Source organism: Macrobrachium rosenbergii, chromosome 12, assembly GCF_040412425.1.
Source record: "Macrobrachium rosenbergii isolate ZJJX-2024 chromosome 12, ASM4041242v1, whole genome shotgun sequence".
Taxonomy (NCBI): domain Eukaryota; kingdom Metazoa; phylum Arthropoda; class Malacostraca; order Decapoda; family Palaemonidae; genus Macrobrachium; species Macrobrachium rosenbergii.
In genome coordinates, this window is record NC_089752.1 from 95,130,239 (window position 1) to 95,151,557 (window position 21,319).

The window sequence follows — 21,319 nt, forward strand, 5'->3', positions numbered from 1 at the left end:
GACCACCAGACGTACGTACAATCATGAGGACTATATTGCTTGGAAGACAAGACGCATTTGAGATCTGTTAAAGTCACCAGGGCTAGATTAAAGGAGTTACATAAAAATCTAGTAAGTGCATTACAATAATAGATCCACCATACCTAAAGGTAGGATAATGTTTATGTACTAAATCATGTTCTTGAAGGACCGTATTAAAGTATCACCAAAATTCCTGAGGTCCATATAGAGTTTAGAAGTTTTGAAGTGAATAACTGCTAATGCATGAAATTACCTTGAAAGAATCCATTGTACATTGGAACCACATTAAAGTAGTTCATTCAGAACCTTGGTCGTCTACCCAGTTGAAAGATTTGTCCACTAAAGATAAGATAGATAATAAAATAGAATCTTCAATGACCCCAAGGTATAATTTGAGAAGAAGGTAATGGTAAGTGCAAATGGTAAAACAAATGTAATTGATAAGATTTTTACTGCTTAATAGCATTGGTTTCAGCAAATGGATTGTATGGTGGTTGGCAGTGAGTCAAATTGTGAACTCACTGCATAACTAAGGAAGGGAGCCATCATCAAGGAGCATGGCAAGGTAAAGATGATACAGGACCCAGCCATTGTTAAGATCCAGACGGACTCATTATCGATCAGAGAGAGCAGTTAGTCCAGCTGAGCAATCAGATACAGGCAGGATTGCAAAGTGTCCAAGATAGAAATTTGTACGACATGTCGTTGCAGAGGGACATCGATAGTGTTATGCCAAGGAAAGTAGTAGTTGATCACTCATGTACCCTTTATGTATGTCGCTTTTTACATAATCTCTTTGGAGTGGCGATAGATGGTATGTTGAAAGGCTAAAGGAAAGAGTGGCACAACTTGAAAATTGGGCTTGAGCAGGGCACTGTCTATAATAGTAATAGGAAATGTCAATCAAAATCAGAAAATGGATCACAGTGCTGGAAAGAATTTGTGAATAGTGCCTCCATAATGTTTCATCAGAAATTGCTAGAATCCATCAAACAGAAATGATGGAGCAACTGCTCATTATATTTATTTGATTTATTTATTTATTTTTATTTATTTCATTGAATTTTTTTTTATTTATTTATTTATGTTTTTCGTTTATTTGTTGATTTTAATATATTTTTATTTATTTATTTTTTTATTTTTTTATTAATTTTATCTATGTATTTTCATTTATTTATTTTATTTATTTATTTTTATTTACTTATTATTTTTTATTCATTTATTAATTTTTATTTATTTTTTTATTCTATTTTTTATTTTGTTTATTTATTTATTTATTTTTATTTAATTATTTTCTTTCTTTTTATTTATTTATTTTTTATCTATTTTTTATATTTTTTATTTATTTATTTTTATAATTTTATTATTTTAATTAATTAATTTATTTTTTATTATTTTATTTGTTTAAAGTTGTTTATTTTTATTTATTTTTATTTATTCTTAATTATTTTTCATTTTTTTAATTATTTTTATTTATTTATATCTATTTTTTCTTTATTTATTCACTTATTTTTATTTATTTATTTTTATTAATTTTTCAATCTATTTTCGTTTATTTCATTATTTAAATTTTTTTATCTATATATATTTTTTTATATATTTTTATTTTTTAAATTTATTTTCATTTATTTATTTTTTATTTTTTCATTTATTTATTTATTAATTTTTCCTTATTTTTAGTTTATTTATTCATTTATTTATTTATTTTTATTTTTATTTTGTTTTTTTTTGCTTATTAATTTTTTTGCTTATTTATTTTCATTTAGTTATTTGTCTTATTTTATTTATTTATTTATTTATTTATTTATTTATTTATTTATTTATTTATTTATTTATTTATTTATTTATTTATTTGTTTATTTATTTAGTTATTTATTTTTATTTAAAAATTTTTATTTATTTATTTATTTTTTTTATTTTAATTCTATTATTTACTCTTTTATTTTATTTATTTTTTATTTATTTTTATTTATTTATTTTATTATTTATTTATTTGATTTATTTTGTTTATATCTTTATTTATTGATTTTTATTTATTTATTTTTGTTATTTATTTTTATTTGCTTATTTTTATTTATTTATTTGTTTATTCTTATAAATTTATTTTTATTTATTTTTTTTATTTTATCTATTAATTTATTTCTATTTATTTATCTATTTATTTATTTTTATTTATTTTTATTCGTTGATTTATTTATATATTTTTATTTATTTATTTAATTTTATTTATTTTTATTGATTTTTTATTGCTATTTATCATTTTTATTTCGTTATTTATTTTTATTTTTATTTATTTTATTTATTTTATTTATTTTATTTATTTTTTTTTTATTTTTAAATTATTTCTTTTTTATTTATTCATTTTTTAAATTTATTTATTTATTTTTATTTACATGTAATTTATTTATTTTTTAATTAATTATTTATTTTTAATTATTTATTTATTTATTCATTTTGTATTTATTTGTTTATTTTTATTTTTATTAAATTTTTTTTTTTTTTTTATTTTTATTTATTTATTTTCATTAATTTATTTTTATTTTTTATTTATTAATTTATATAATTATTTTTATTTATTTTTATTTATTTTTTGTTTATTTCTCTTTTTTTATTTTTATTTATTTATTTCTCTATTTATTACTTATATCATTTAATTATTTATCTTCTTTTATTTATATTTATTTTTATTTATTTATTTTTATTTTTATGTTTCTTATTTATTTTTATTTTTATATTTTTTATTTATTTTTATTTTTATATTTTTTATTTATTTTTATTTATTTTATTTATTTATTTATTTATTTTGTATTTATTTATTTATTTTTTATTTATATATTTGTTTTCTTGTTTATTTGTTTTAGTTTATTTTTTATTAATTTTTATTTATTTTTTTATTTATTGTTTTTTATTTATTTAATATTTTTTCTTAATTTATATTTATTTATTTGTATTTATTTATCTTTTTTATTTATTAATTTTTTATTTTATTGATTTCATTTTATTTCATACATCACAAAATGCATGCACCAGGTGTTCCAGACTGGAAGCTATTGGAAACCATTAAATAATTCGTGAAAAGAAAGGGCTTTAGTAAAACCAGCTGCTTTCCTCCAGAGCAGCAATATGTTATTGACGAAATATTTTCGCAGCGAAAGGCAAAACATACGGGCAATTGTCACTATTCCCCTCCATTGTATCGTTTTAAAACATTCATCTTTGCCCCCCTTGGAGCTTGTGATGGATACAGCTTCCTGTTTTATTCCAAGATATTTCAAATGAATAAACAAGTTTTTATTTGGTATTGCCTTGTAAAGGAAGGAGCCACAAAACAAACAATAAGATTCATGTAAAATGTTGTTGTTGGTTTGAAGCCTTAGTGTAACGAAATGTGGTATTATTTGTAAGCTTTCCATATCCAAATTTAAGAAAAATCCACAAAGATTTTATATTTATATTTCATACAAGTGCACTTGTTTAATGATAATCTTTATATGATCATTGAATAATTTTAAAGAGACTGGTATATAATGATTAATATCACTCATCTAATTATTGCAATCTAATTTCTAAATAATTGACTCCAACGAGAGAGAGAGAGAGAGAGAGAGAGAGAGAGAGAGAGAGAGAGAGAGAGAGAGAGAGAGATATGTATGTTATGTAGGCAAAGTACCTTTAATTACTTTCATCTTCATTATTGAGTGACAAGCACACTATTGCCAATTAGGAAAAATATCACCAAACATTCTTAATTACTTGCATAATTTGATTCAAGGTTTCATTGTTATCCTATTTTGTAAATTTTAAAAGCCTGGTATTCTTACAAGAAAGGTCTTGCCCGTGATGTAATGGGTACAGTATCCCATAGTTGATAATCTAATACAACGTAAATTACAGTAAAAATTAATGGCCTAGGTCAGCGGTCGTGACCCCCTGGGGATCGTTTGGGGTTTCTCACAGGGGGAGGTCACAAACGTTTCGGGAGAATATAATTTATTTTCATATATTTGGATTTGCCAGTTGGGCTTTTACCAGTTTGGTGAGTGCAACTTGTTACCTCCACTCCCCCCCCCCACCCCTGTCCCGCCCCACTTTTCAATAAACCATGGTTTTCCTATCATTTTGTTTTATATTGCCTTTTCACAAGGTTCACCATTTCAAATTTTATTATAGGGGTTACGATAATATCCTGAAGAGTCTCGCGGGGTCATAAGATGAAAAAGGTTAAGAACCACTGGCCTAGGTGGTGATGCTTCTTGCTTGGAACCAAAGTAACCTGCACTTTTGTATGTTTTGGAAGGAATTAAATGGAAAATAATTCACCGTGCTTCAACAAATTCAAGTTATTCAAACATTCCAGGAAAACTAGGGCTCCTACGAAAATTGCATCATCTTTTCAAACATTTCTAAACGACGCTATTTTTATTATAAAAATCTGGATCAGTGGGACATGAGGCTGACCTCTATCGGTACTAAGACTTCAGGTTTTGAGATGTTTTTCTTAACAGTATTTAGAGTTGCCACAGGTTCTAAATATTCTAAATATTCTCTCTACAAAATCTAAAAAAAAAAATGTGCGTTGCAGCTTGTAAAAATGTTCATCATACAATTCTGCTGGGAAACATGGAAGACATGGAGATATCAGCTACTAAACAACCCAACTAGAGAAAATGAACAGGATTTTCAAATTCACTTTTCCTTCGTCACTGACTGAGAGGAATTTAATTGTCACTATGATTATTTCTTTTCGCAAAAGATAAAACTCAGTTACTTCAACGGGGAATGTAAATAATTTCGTGATGGAATGTGAAGGTAATAGTCACTGGAAAATTTGGAATATTTTACATCATTTTCATAATGAAAAATTCTTCTGTGAATTTAAAGCTCTCCTGGCTAATTACATCATACAAAGGTATGAAGGAATTCCCCGAATGAACATCATGAAATTCGGAGATATTTATTCTGGGAATATCACCACCCTGACCGAGCAAGAATTTATAAATGTTCGCATAATAAATTAAGTTTTCGGAATACCAATTTTCGTGAAGTACCTGGACAGATATATTCTTTTGTTTTCATTGATCTAAAATCTTTAATCTACATTATAACTTACTACATTTTTGTTATACATACATACATATATATATATATATATATATATATATATATATATATATATATATACACATGTATATATATGTATATTTATATATATATATATATATATATATATATATATATATATATATATATATATATATATATATATATATATATATATTGCTAAGAGAGTTAACACTCCCAAGGCAACTCCTTTTTAAGAATAAAGTAAAATTTCCCAACAAACAAACTTTAATAACCTTCTGTTAATTAAGTTTGCTTGCTGCGACACACTGACGGTTGGCTGTGGAAAAATTGTCCCTTCGATCTCATTCTATTGGCCCCTTGCTGCTTCTAATCCTCTCCTGAGCTCCGTGACTGCGATAAACCTCTTATTCCAGGTACTGACCTGAACCTGAAGAGATGCCTGGCCACCCGAATGACCCAAGGAATTGATTAAGATGTCTGCACCTCTTGTATGACTTGAGGCACAGATTAATCGCCAAGCATTCACCAAAAGAGAAAGTTGGATGTTCCCAGAATGCATCTGGATGCCTTGTGGGCTCAAAAGCTGGCAATTCTAAGCGCTGATAAATAGCTCCCCATCCCAGGACATTGAGAGAGACCAGTACACCGCCAAGCAAGTCACATCTTTGACTGCCCGCTCCTTCAAAGCCAACATCCACCTATGGCTGAATGACTAACCACTCCTTCAGAGCCAACATCCATAAGTGGATGAATGACTGAGTCCCAGTATCTTAAACACAGTGCAAACCCCATATCCTTCCATTGGTACTACTACAGGAACCACCTATTCAGTATTAAGGTATAGTAAGGAACTGAGGTTGTCCAGTCACTTAGCTGTTTCTTCTCCTAAACATTTCTGTTTCCAAGTGCAACTCTTACATAGACCCAACCTGCTGTGTTAAACTCATGTCACAAGTTTATTCAGTAGTGTTTTAATGACGGAGGATTTCTATCGCCCTCAGCACTAGCCTCTTATCCTCACTATTACCATTAATTTATCAAGTGATCACATGCCTTTCTCTATTGCAGAAAGGAGTGCTTAATGCTGTGGACCCTTCTACCACGACTGTATGCTTCTTGATTACACTGACGAATTCCCAATTGTAGCCTTATGAACAGTGCCATTGAAGTTTAATCCCTGGCACCCAGTTAACACCTATTATTCATTTATGTGCTGCTGCAGGACCCCCAGTGGCCTGCCTTATCCCTCCTTGTCTTCTGATTTTCTATTGCAAATACATGTAATTTAGTTATCCTGAGAGTTTCTGTTCAGAATCCCTCGAAAGTAAGGCCTTGAGCCCCTGTTCCTTCTCATTGTATTGTACCCTTGTAGGTGGTACAGTCAGATCAGCAACACCCTTGTGGTAAGTTTTCCAGAGCTGCACCTTCAAGCTTAAATATATATATATATATATATATATATATATATATATATATATATATATATATATATATATATATATATATATATATATATATATATATATATATATATATATATATATATATATATATATATATATATATATATATATATACATATATATATATATATACATATATATATATATATATATATATATATATATATATATATATATATATATATATATATATATATAATATATATATATATATATATATATATATATATATATATATATATATATATATATGAAATATTTTCTGTTAAAACAGAATTCCATCAAATAAAAGAAGCCCATAAAAACGCCAAAATGTAGAAGGTAAAGGCTATATTTCAGAGACCAAACTGTCCCTCTCCGCAGCCAAATATTGAATGAGAACACGTTACAGAAATGCAGTATTTATGCCGGAAGGTCCATAGGTTAGCCATTACGTCACTCCAGTTGACAATTTCTCTTTAATCTTCTTAATCGTTGGATGGAGGAAGATTTTATCTAGAATATCTGAATCCCATGGGCCTCTTGAAAGATATACTGTATTTCTTTGTTTAATCAAGGTTGATTCCAATCTATACATGGAATATTTTGAAACTGTAATAATAAATACAATAAAACCGAAAGACATGCTGTGAATGAGATATGTAGATGATATCTTAACATTTTGGGATAATAAATGGGGCAATTTCAATTAATTCCTTTCAAAATTAAATGCACTAGTGCCGAGCATCAAATTTAAACCTGAATGGGAAACAGACAAAAAAATTCCTTTTCTTGACATTTTAATAATTAGAGACACGACAGAGTACAAATTTACCATACACAGAAAACCAAATTTCTCTCTGTCATACATCCATTTTTATAGCTGTCATGACATCTCTATCAAGATTGGCGTAGCCAGCAATTTATTCTTAAGAGCCTTACGGATTTGCTCCCCGGATTTCCTGGAAAAGGAAATTTAACTAATCCGTAAGCAGCTGTCATCTTTAAAGTACCATGACCATATAAATGAAAGAGCGATCCACAAAGCGAACACAATTTTCTACCGTATCCCCCTCAAAACAAGACCAGAAAGACACCCAACAATAAAATAAAAATCGCACACCTGGAAAGGATTAAGACGTTGACACAGACACTTTGAAACAAACACTTTTGCTTTTACCTACCTAAATGCCTTAGCTAAATCCCTGATTAATGTCCAACAAAAGCCAGTCCCCAAAGATACAGGAGTTTACGAAATCCTTTGCCTCGATTGTGACCAGTCTTGTATCGGTTTTACAAGCAAATCATTCCCCCAAAAATAAATACAGCATAAACATTCAGTTAGGTCACGGATAAGAGAGCTCAGCCATTTTTAACGACATATAATAATAAATAACCATAATCACAGAATAAACTGGAATATGTCTCATATAATTTATATATAGCAGCAATTGTCGGTTCAAAAGTCAGATGGTGGAATCAGTCTTGATTAAAAAATACAATGAATCTTTCGAGAGGCGCATGGGATTCAGATATTATAGATAAAACTTCCTCCAACCAGCGATTAAGAAGATTAAAGAGAAATTGTCAACTGGAGTGATGTAACGGCTGACCTATGGACCTTCTGGTATAAATACCGCTTCTCTGTAACTTTTTCTCATTCAATATTTGCCTGAGGAGAGGGACAGTTTGGTCTCTGAAATATAGCCTTTACTTTCTACATTCTGGCATGTTTATGGGCTCATTATATTCGATATATATGTGTGTGTACACACACACACATATATATATATATATATATATATATATATATATATATATATATATATATATATATATATATATATATATATATATATATATATATGTATATATATATACTATATTATATATATATATATATATATATATATATATATATACATATACATCTATTTTGAACAAACTTATTAAGTACAAACTTTTTTACACATCTCCACGTCTTTGATATGATAAAAACAGTAAACACTTATACATAATACTCTATGTTAATCATAAAAAAACTGAAAGCATTGAACCATTTATAAAAATAACGTAAGGCGATGAATATAAAACATTGTCTTGACATCAAACATGCACAAGGTATGGCTGAATACACTAGGTCCGGAAATCCTATGTACCGTCAGAAATCTCGAGTGTAGTTGCCATGAAATTCTTTGTGCTAAGATTTTCAGTAAGTTCTACCATGCATACGTATTTGCTGTTTACAGCAATCCAAATATCGACGATTCGCTCTTGGAGAGGATTAGTATGGCTCAGTCACAGGATTCAAAAGCTTCATTTGTTATTTGTGGAGACTGCAATACAAACCACAGCGAGTGGCTTAATTCAAATTACACAGATCAACTTGGCCAATCTGCTCTTGAGTTCTGTGTATCTTACGATTTTGTCCAGCTATTTAACGAACCCAAGCATATTTCTGGTATCAGATTAGACCTCATATTCACAGATGTTCCAGCTATTGCTAAGTCTAAGGTCTGCGGGTATATAGGCACTTCCGATCACTGCACCACTGAAATGGACATATCTATCAATCAGTACATTCCTAATTCCACCATTGGAAAAACGGCCTGGCTGAAATCTAGAGCCAACTGGGACCACATTATTGAAGCATGCCAGGCACTTAATATTTCAGGTGCTATATCAGATCCATAGAAAGGTCATTAAATTCAGGACAAATGGCAGCCATGATTTGATGATAAATTTAGAAGAGCTTACCATGACAAACAGCCCAATTCAACACATGGAGACAAACCGTTCCCATGAAAATTACACCATTTTTGTTGAGTCTCGCCGTGTTGCGAATAGAATTTATCATGCAGCTGAGAGAAGTTACAATAATTCCTTAATGAGGAAACTTGAAGGAATTACTCAGCCTCATCTGTGGTGGACCAAACTGGCATCATCAATCTTTGGGTGAGGCTCATCTTCCATTCCTCCACTACTACCAGCCGATGGTAGATTGGCTACTGGCCCTAAGGAAAAAGCTGAACTGCTTCATCGAGCTGTAGAAGCTACGCAATCAGCTGAGGATGTCCCTCTCCCTGATACTTGTCATCCTGAACCTATTATTACAAAATTTGCATTTCGCTCTAAGAATGTTAAGAAAATTCTTGATAACCTTGATAGCTGGGGTGGAGAAGATCCTGATGGTTTCTTCCCTTTGTGCTTTAAAAAGGTTTCTAATGTGTTGCATCCCAAGGTTAGTAGATTCTATAGGTTTTTATGCCAACATCGTACCTTTGTGGATGAGTGCAAGCTTAGCAATGCAGCGCCTGTTCCAAAGAATGGCATATCTGCAGACTGCAGTAACTACTGCTCTTCAAAGTTGCTGAAAAACTCATTTTTAAGCCACTACATAAGTATGTGGAATCTAAAGGATTGTTTGCTGATAGTCAATATGCATATTGGAAGCAGTCAGGCACCTGCAATGCTTTCTTAGTTTTGACATGCCATTTGCAAGAGAACCTTGATTAGGTTTGTTGGGGGTAGAGTAATTCAGATAGATTTTAGTGCTCTTTTGATTTAGTAAATCACAAGGCATCATTTATAAACTTCATAATCTTGGCGTGGGTGGATATATTTTAGGTTTACTTCAAGATTTCCTTACAGGTAGGATCTTTAGCGAACCAAGACCTATTGTGTCTGGAGTTCCACAGGGCAGTGTTCTTGGCCCATTGTTATTTTTAGTTTATACAAGTGACATGGTCGTTGGCCTGGAAAACAAGATGGTTCAGTATGCCGATGATGCAACAGTTGTGGGTGTCGTAAAGCCTCCACTTATGAGAAATGAAGCTGCCCGTAGTCTCAATCGGGAAATGGAACGGATTAGTAAATGGTGTAGTCGGTGGGGTATGAAGTTGAACCCCGGTAAAAGGAAAACATTGTTGATAAGCAGATCTCATACAGATTTTCCACCACATCCTCCCCTCCAAGTCGATGGGACTCTGCTGAATGAGTCAGAAGCTTTAACTATTCTAGGTGTAACTTTTAACTCGCACCTTACTTTTGAGAAACATCTAATGAAAGTGTCAGTGCAAGCTGCACGAAAGTTAGGTATTGCACGAAAGGCCTCATATATTTACAACAGTGATAAAATCAATGCATCTTGTTTTAGGTAATTTGTCCTTCCTTTACTAGAATACTGTTCTCCGGCATGGATGTCTACTTCTGCCAGAGATTTATCTCTCTTAGATAGAGTAGTTCATGGTGGTAGGTTTCTGTTTCCTAATATTAACAGTTATGACTTGGACCATCGACGGATGGTATCTTGTCTGTCAATTTTTCATAAGTTGTATTTTAACAGAGATCTTTCACGTTCTCAATTGATCCCTGATTCCCTTTTCCTGCCGAGAACAACCAGATCTGCTGATCAGCAACACCAATACGCAGTAAATGTGTCTCACTATAGAACTTCTCAGTTCCATAGGTGCTTTATTCCTCATACCGTTGGACTGTGGAACAGCCTCCCAGAGGATGTCGTGCAATTGGAACTTCAGAAGTTCACAGGAAAATGCAATGCATTACTACCCTAATACTATTCTTCTTGCCTTTTTACACATTTTTATCTATTTATTTTTTTTTCTTTTTTAATATATAGTATCTCTTCTTTCTGTATTTCCCTTTACTTCCTCTTACTTCTTCCTAATGCACACCATATTCTTTGGAAGCTTGAATTCCAAGTCAATGGCCCTTGTGGGCTTGTTCCATATGAATAGGGTTCATCTAATAATAATAATAATAATAATAATAATAATAATAATTGAGAATTATCTTAAAGTTAATGTGAACTTTGCAAGGCAGTTCTGTATTCACACTAATTGCATAACTTCTCTCCTTTCCCCCAAAAAAACCGAAAGCAAAACGGAACGAACAGTTTCGTGACTCAACTTGAGTTGACTTGACATCTGGTGTCGTGTTGTGATGTTTGTGCTTCAGAAAGGGCCATTACCCTGATTCTTTGAACCTTGTAACTTTGGTTCTTTTGAGTACCTTTGTATTGTAACCCTTTTTTGAGTAATCCATTTTCATTTATCTCTTATATCATTACCCAGTTGATTTGTTTAACCTTTAGATATTAAATTAATTTAAGTTTAAATTCAGCAAGTGTGTTTCAATAACACTCCATTTTATTTAATTTTTCCTGTGATTCAAGATTAGTGAATGGTGAATATAATTTGATCTGATAAATTTTGTATTGTGTTCTTACTTTAAAGTTACGCAAGTAACTTATAGAAACAAGGTGATATATAGCAAGTCCCCTAAATTCTGAAAATCAACCCGTGAGTACTCGTAAGATTTAGAGAGAGAGAGAGAGAGAGAGAGAGAGAGAGAGAGAGAGAGAGAGAGAGAGAGGCGAGCACTTCTCATCGCATCTCACAGCAACTTATGATCCGAGTTCCTGTCTATATCAGTAAAGTGGAAGCACCGAATTGTGGTACTATTTATTAAGAACATTAGTGATTCACCCATGCTAATACTGAATTGGGTAGGGAGATATCTCCCCGTAATTTAGAAACCGCAAAAGGAGCGTGGTGTTGTTGGTACGTAAGGCTTTTAGAGGCTTTTGATCAAGTAACAGTTCACTTTGTCCAAACAATTACTTGTTCGTCACACTGTTCACATCCTGATACTTGTGTAATTCCAAAAAACACCCCTAAATCCGTTCACTTACGTCGTTACCTTTCACCATTCATTTTAAGCCTATGTGACTCCCATTTGTAAAAGTACCGTAATGTTACCAGTTTCCATATATATCTGAATTCTCCTATATATTTGCAAAAATATTCTATTTTAATTCAGTGTTTCTTATTATATTGAAAAGAAAATTGGCAACATGTCAGATTTAGAAGTTATCGCACATCGAAACTGGTCTACTCAATATTTGGCGTTACAAGCATGTCCATCGAACTTCATACTTTAATGCATTTCACCACCCTCCAGTCAAGCGAACTGTATTTAGTTTAAGAAAGGAAGTTATAAATTATATCATAATTCCCATAATTACATCTTATTTGCTAACTTAAAACAACATTCTTTTAAAAGAAAAATATTTAAACATGATAGCCTGATATCATCTAATACGCCAAACTCTACCCACTTGTTTCACTTGCATAATATCATTCTTTTAGCACACAGTTCCTTATACAAATAATACTCTTATAACACGGTTGGTAGGCCTCTTCACATCTAAACAATAAAATATTCCGTAATGATTCGGACAAAATTATTAAAAACCTGCATAAAACAAGGAATTTTCTTGCAGTTTTATTTTTTACTTGTTTTAAATGTTTCTACATTCATATTACAAAAAAATCTTCAGATTATCCGATATACGGAAATAATAAAAAAAGAACAGGATCCGAACGATATATTTCGTAAGTGCTGAAGTATTAAGTAATGTGATTGGACTATTAACCTAGCCGAAATTCTTCTCATTAAAATTGTACATCCACTTATTAAGAAATCATTGTTGCTCTCTCTCTCTCTCTCTATATATATATATATATATATATATATATATATATATATATATATATATATATATATATATATATATATATATATATATATATATATATGTGTGTGTGTGTGTGTATGTATATATGTATACTTACATACAGATATATGTATATATATATGTATATGTACAATTATATATACATATATATACATATATACATATATATATATATATATATATATATATATATATATATATATATATATATATATACAGTATTTATTTAAGTTTTATTTATTAGTATTAAATATTTTGTGTGGCCTCCATCTGCCTGTACTACAGCCTGCATTCTTGAGGGGTATGATTTCAGCAAACCGCAAAAGCTGAGACTCAAACTCCATTTCCATGAGCACTTCGGTCATCTCTCTTAGGTCGTCGAGGCTTGATATACCATCATGGTTCACTGTGCGCTTCAGCACGATCCTTTAAGATACTACCAGTGTTTTCACACACATTAAGGTCAGGGAGCTACCTGAAATTCACTTGACGAGAAGAAATTGATACCACTGTTTCGAAGCAGCTCCTGTGTCTGAAGAGCCTTGAAACATGGTGTCCTTTTTCTTTGATGATCCACATTAACTGTTTGGTTGTGAAACAGAGAAAAATTCCCAAACATTCAGGAAATTTCACAACTTGGCGATAGCCCACATCATCGCTGATGTCATCCAACTTTGCAGCCCAAATGATGTCATTTTTATGATTTGGCTTCCTGACTGTGTAAATGAAGAATTAATCTGATGCGGCAACACAGAGAAAGTTAGCTTCATCCCAATCTTTAAGAAATGAATCACAAAACCATGCACGGTCTTCTCTCTGTTGCTGAGTGATGTTGGGCTTGCTGATAACATGGAATAGCTTGATACCAGATTTTTTTGAATTCACAATATACAGCACTATAACTTCTCCTCTTTCCCCTTCTTGTTTCTAGTTCAAGTGCCAATTTACGTAAAGACTTTCTTGATCTACCCACTGCCTAAGCTATGATGTCTTTTTGACTCCTGAAGTTCCCCTTTGGGTCGGTCGATATCGTTCTTGGCTAGCACTCTGCTGGACCCGCGTTTGATTCTCCAACCGGCCAATGAAGAATTAGAGGAATTTATTTCTGGTGATAGAAATTCATTTCTCGCTATAATATGGTTCGGATTCCACAATAAACTGTAGGTCCCGTTGCTAGGTAACCAATTGGTTCTTAGCCACGTAAAATAAGTCTAATCCTTTGGGCCAGCCCTAGGAGAGCTGTTAATCAGCTCAGTGGTCTGGTTAAACTAAGGTATACTTGACTTTTTGACTCCTGAGAAAGGACTTCAGGCCTTCCAAGATTCTCACTCTTTTCGCGATGACAATCATATGGATTTTTTTCCAGTTTCTTTTAACAAAGGATTCCTCTCTTTTAATGTATTTAGTTGTCCATGAACGTGAAATGAAGGGTGAGCCAGCATCCCTGGCCTCTCTGAAGGTTGTACCCCGGATTCGGTCAATCCATCTGATTTCCTCCGATAGCCATGGCTGTATCTAACTCCGTCACTCAGTCTGAAAATACAAGAAATGTAAAATTAAAAATAGCTTAATAGAAACCTAAAATAATGTACTTGGAGATAGGCTATAGCAGAAAACTTCATAACTTTCCATTTGTTCTGTGGAGGGGAGGTTCTAATTTCAAAACCTGTATATATATACTTATATTATATATATATATATATATATATATATATATATATATATATATATATATATATATATATATATATATATATAATATTATATGTATATATATGTATGTATATATATATATATATATATATATATATATATATGTATATATATGCATATATATGTATATATATGCACATATATATGTATATATATGCACATATATATGTATATATATATATATATATATATATATATATATATATATATATATATATATATATATGCACACATATATATATATATATATATATATATATATATATATATATATATATATATATATATATGATATATATATATATATATATATATATATATATATGTATATATACATATATATATATATATGCATATATATATATATATATATATATATATATATATATATATATATATATATATATATATACTGTATATATATATATATATGTATATATGCACATATATACATATACATATATATATATGCATATATATATATATATATATATATATATATATATATATATATATATATATATATATATATATATATATATATATATATATATATATTTATATTATATATATATATGCATATATATATATGTATATATGCATATATATATGTATATATATGTATATATGTATATATGCATATATATATATATATATATATATATATATATATATATATATATGTATATATGCATATATATATATGTATACATCTCGAAGGAAGTAATAGGGAAAGGCATCCTGATCCTCTAACAGTTTATTTCCAATGCCGACGTTTCTCGACGAATTCCAAGTCACATTTTCAAGGCTATAAAATATAATTTGCGAACATCAATAACAAATTAATTTATGATGATATGCAATGGCAACAGTTCTTTATGTAGTAAAAATATTTAAAACAAAACACCTCATTCCAAGACAAGTCAATAATAAGTAAAAGGAGTTCACTAAAACCTTAAAACAACCTACCTATATGAAAGAAAGAGCAAGACTAAAATAAATAAATAAAAACAGATCGAGGAAAACCAGTTGCCCAAACTAGGCTATAAACACTTTAACTGAAGACGATTGAGTATTTAATGACGGTACAGTCTTTTTGATAATTATGGATTCTAGGATCGTTAAGTCGTTGTTGTTCTGCACTTGGCCTAAGATGGAAATATCCTTGCTGTCAATATAAGTTTTACATAATTTTGAGTGATTACGCATATTTGTATATTTGATTGTTCAGGATTAGGTAGCCTGCTACCTGTTCTGTGACTTATGCCCCTGTGGGAATCTATGCGGACCTTCAACAGCCTCCTCGTGCATCCCACGTATATCCCGTGATCACATCCCGGGCAAGTATATTTGTGAACGACGCTGGACAAAAGCAGGGGACTGAGCCGGTCTTTGACTCTGAACAGAGACCTATTTTTGAAAAAAAAGTTAAACTCACGTCTTTCTAAGACTTTCTCATAGACAACACTGCCAAGTCACAAAGACCTATACAAATATATATAATTAGCAGCAAAACACATTAGAACTCACAATAAGAGATATGTTCATCTCCTATCAAAATAATAATTCTCTTTCTCCTACAACATCACTTTAATTCTTTACATAACAAAAACCAGTAAACTTCACTTTACCTTTTGTAATTATTACACCACTACACACCTTCCACAATGCTTGCACAAAACAATATTTCAGATCACCTTTTACAAAATTAACACTCTCCTGGGGTGAGTTTTAACAGAACTTTTACAAACAGTAAACCATCAGTAACCCTTGTATATATGAATGGGATTATTGAGAGAGAGAGGGAGAAGACCTATTTCCAGCAAGCTCTGTTCCTGACTGACTGCTTCTCACACAGCACTCCACTTATAACCCCAAAGCCCTCCCAATAATACATGATACATAAAGTATACATACATTAATTATACATACAGGTATATGCGTGTATGTATAGAATACATACTCGGCTGGAGCTTCGAGTGCCTTATCTATGACTGACATTTCCTGGGAGACTCACACACCTGAACAAACAAAAGGAAGTGCTTTTAGACCCAAAACTGGCTGGCTGTCAACATGTCATCTCCAACTCTCTTATGGTTCCTCATTCCATTACTCAGTTTACAAAAAAGAATAAGCACAGATGCAGCTAATAAATATGGGTTAGACACACATGATGAATGTATAACAGAGAATTCCCAATTGGTTGACAGCTCGTCATGACAAGACAAGAGGGGTCTTTTTGCCTTCCTCCCTACATGACTACCTTCACACACTTGAGGAAGCAGGATGTAGTGACCTGATAAGAATCTCAACCTCTCTCTCTGTTCGGCGCAAACGTCAAAAATTCGAGTTCATAACACTCAGTAAATGTATTAATATACCAAACAAATGGAAAAAACATATCAAAACATTTTAAGATTACAAGATACACAATTAACTATAAGAAAAAGACATTTAAAAATTATATCATTACAACAAATGATGAATCTGCAAGCAAAACATCAAAATTTTCACAGAGACATATAAACACTTGTAAAATGGTTATATATATCATAACACCTTATAATAATATTTATTTGTATGTTTATACTATATATATATATATTTATATATATATATATATATATATATATATATATATATATATATATATATATATATATATATATATATATATAATATATATATATATATATATATATATATATATATATATATATATATATATATATATATATATAATATATATATATATATATATATATATATAAATATATATATATATATATATATATATATATATATATATATATATATATATATATATTTATATATATATATATCTGTGTGTGTATATATAATATATATATTATATATATAATATATAAATATATATACATATATATATATATATATATATATATATATATATATATATATATATATATATATATATATATATATTTTTATATGTATATATATGCATGCATGTATATATGTACATATGTGTGTATGTATATTTATACATATATATAATGTATATATATATATATATATAAATATATATATATATATATATATGCATATATGTATATATGTATATATATATATATATATATATTTATATATATGTATATATAAATATGTCTTCTTCTCCTTTCGACCTAATTAGTCCTACTGTATAGCAAGGTCGGCTGCTTGAGTCAACTTTCTCCATCTATTTCTATTCGTAGCCTCATCTTCCCCCAGTCCCACCTCACCCATATACCTCCTCACCACATCCATCCATCTGGTCCGTTGACGACCCACACTCCTCCCCCAATCACTGGCATGTTCTTATAAATCTTCATTTTGAGCTTTAATGGCATTTTCTTGTCTAAAATAACTCCAGTTACTTTTCTCCATTTTTGCCATGCTCCTTCCACTCTTTGTCTCACTGCTTTCTCAGTACCTCCCTCTTCTGTTATTATTGATCTGCTTTAGCACTGTACCGTCTTTCACTTGAATGTTTACTTCTTCATGTCCTTCTCTACTACTAGTCATTAGCTCTGTCTTTCCAATGTTCACTTTAAGTCCTTTCCTTTCTAGGTCTCCTTTCCATGCTATAAACCTTTCTTGCAGTTCTTCTTCTTTGTCTGCTATAATGACTAAATAGTCAGCAAACAACAGATCCCACCGTTCAACATTGTTCCTTAATTCTGATGTCAGTGTGTCTATAACAACGAGGAACAAGAACAGGCTCAGAGCTGATCCCTGATGGACAGGGAATGTCTCAGTCTCCCCCATGTTTTGTTTGTACAGTGGTTCTTGCACCCTCATACATCATCTTCACTAACCTTATCTTGAGTACACCAACTTCTCTGGTACTCCTCTCTTTTTCAAACACCAATAGACTACCTCTTCTTTTCCAATAGGTACCCTGTCAATACGCCTTTTTCAAGATCCACAAAACGCAAGTCACTCTGAAACTTTTTCCAGTTTTCATTTCTCAGACGCTTCTCAGTTGGATACACTGATACACTGGACCTCTGTGACATTCTCCTGTAAATCCTGCCTTCTCATGGAGACTGATTCTGGCTTCTCCCTTATGTACACTCGGCAAGGAAGTCCTCTCTTGTTAGGATACAGTTTTTGGCTAAAATCTTCGGACGTAACCTCTTATTGCTCAATAATGCAACCTCCTCTGGCAACTTTAGAAAGGAGGAGCCTTCTCCCTCTTTTTAATCCTCCTATTCCTGGTTGGGATTTTCTGTGCTTGGCTTTTTGTTGATTTAACTTTCGACAAAATTAGTTTCAGCCTAAAATCTGCCAGTACCAGTTTATGCTGTGTTTTTTTAATGATGGTTGACCTCTCAAACTAGTATTACTTTCAATCATATTCTTATTCTACGATTCTGAAGTCATTGATATTTAAATGAAGTAGTTGGAAATAGCTCAGTTTACAGTATTCATTCAAGTCCCAAGATAACAAGTTGTAATCTGCAGTTGACAGTTCTGATCTAAATGCAAAATAAACATTTTTCGAAATCATAACCTAAACATAATATAACATTGCATAAATGAATTTATGACACCACAATGAACGGAATGCTTGCATGATCGGAAATACGATCTTCCATAAAAAAATCAAGAGTTAACTTTGAGCAATGCCCAACGAAAAACGTGGGGAACAATAAAACAACGAATGCAATGTTATGATGAGAGAGAGAGAGAGAGAGAGAGAGAGAGAGAGAGAGAGAGAGAGAGAGAGAGAGAGAGTTGGCTGTTGTGTGTGCCTAGGCCTATATGTAGAGTTACTTATTTCATTATTTTTCTTTTAGAGATTGAGCGATACTATATTTGTATAGTATGTTTTGGGAGAGAGAGAGAGAGAGAGAGAGAGAGAGAGAGAGAGAGAGAGAGAGAGAGAGAGAGAAACTATGGCAACGTCAAGAAACATCCAGTTACTTGTGTTTTCCCGTTGAAGTTCTCGCGCTGCTCCTCTCATAGAGAACGCTCTTGCGGATTTAAATAGATTAGGTCAACCTACCCTAGCTGTCACAACATTTACTGCCATTAATTCCAGCTGACTTTTAACACCATGAAATACAAATATGAATGTGTAAAAATTAAAGAAATTATCATTACCTTGTATGATGATGCAATAATAAGCCTGTTCATAGCGGAAAACGATTAAATATTGCCGTTCTGATAAACAGTGCTACACCGAGATATCCACCCACTATATTTTAGATCTCTATGAACGAAGTCATCTGAGAAATTCTCATTACTTCGGACAAGCATGGTGTTTTTAAGTATCTGAATGTTTTTGTTCTGCAGATTTAACATGTATGATATAATTTGCATTGTATTGTCATATTCTAGAGTAAATTTACCGAGATTATGTGTTTTCTATAAGAAAAAAATTAAAATTCGATGAACGAAATCTAATGAAAATTGTATCCTCACTTTCCTTGCTGAGTGTACGTGTATATATGTATATATATATGTGTTATATGTATATATATGTATATATGCATATATATACAGTATATATATGTATATATTTATATGTATATATGTATATATCATATATAAGCATATATGTATATATATGTATGTGTATATATATGTGTATATATTTATGTATATATTTAAATGTATATATGTATATATACTTTATGTATATATGTGTAATTATATGTATGTATATATGTATATCTATGTATATATGTATATATATATATATATATATATATATATATATATATATATATATATATATATTTATATATATATATATATATATATATATTGTATAAGTATATGTATATGTATATATGTATATGTATATATATATATTTATGTATATTTATTTATGTATATATACTGTATATGTATATGTGTATATATATGTATATATGTATATATATATGTATGTAAATGTGTATATCTTTATATATATGTATAGTATATGTATATGTATATGTCTATCTGTATATATATGTATGTATATGTGTATATATATATATATATAGATATATATATGTATGTATATGTGTATGTATATATATGTATATGTATATATATATATATATATATATATATATGTATATGTATATAATGTGTATATGTATATGTGTATATATGTGTATAAATATGTATATATGTATATATACGTATGTATATGTATATATACGTGTGTACATATATGTATATATATGTATATATGTTTATATAATAAAAGAAGTGTTCAGAAAATAATAATACCGATGGATTCTGTTCAAAGAAGAATTGTCAAATAAATTAATTAACAGCTTCTTGATCTTTCTTTCTTTCCTAAAAAGACCTAGCTGTTCAACGAGATTCAGTCTATTTTTATCTCTTCAAAGAAGAGAAGACCCTGAATTTCAAGCATTTTCCATCAATAAATAAAAAGATTTAAATTACGTTGACCTATAAAAAACATGCAAACGACTGAAGCAAGAATATAAGATAATATAAACAAGTTTATCAAACA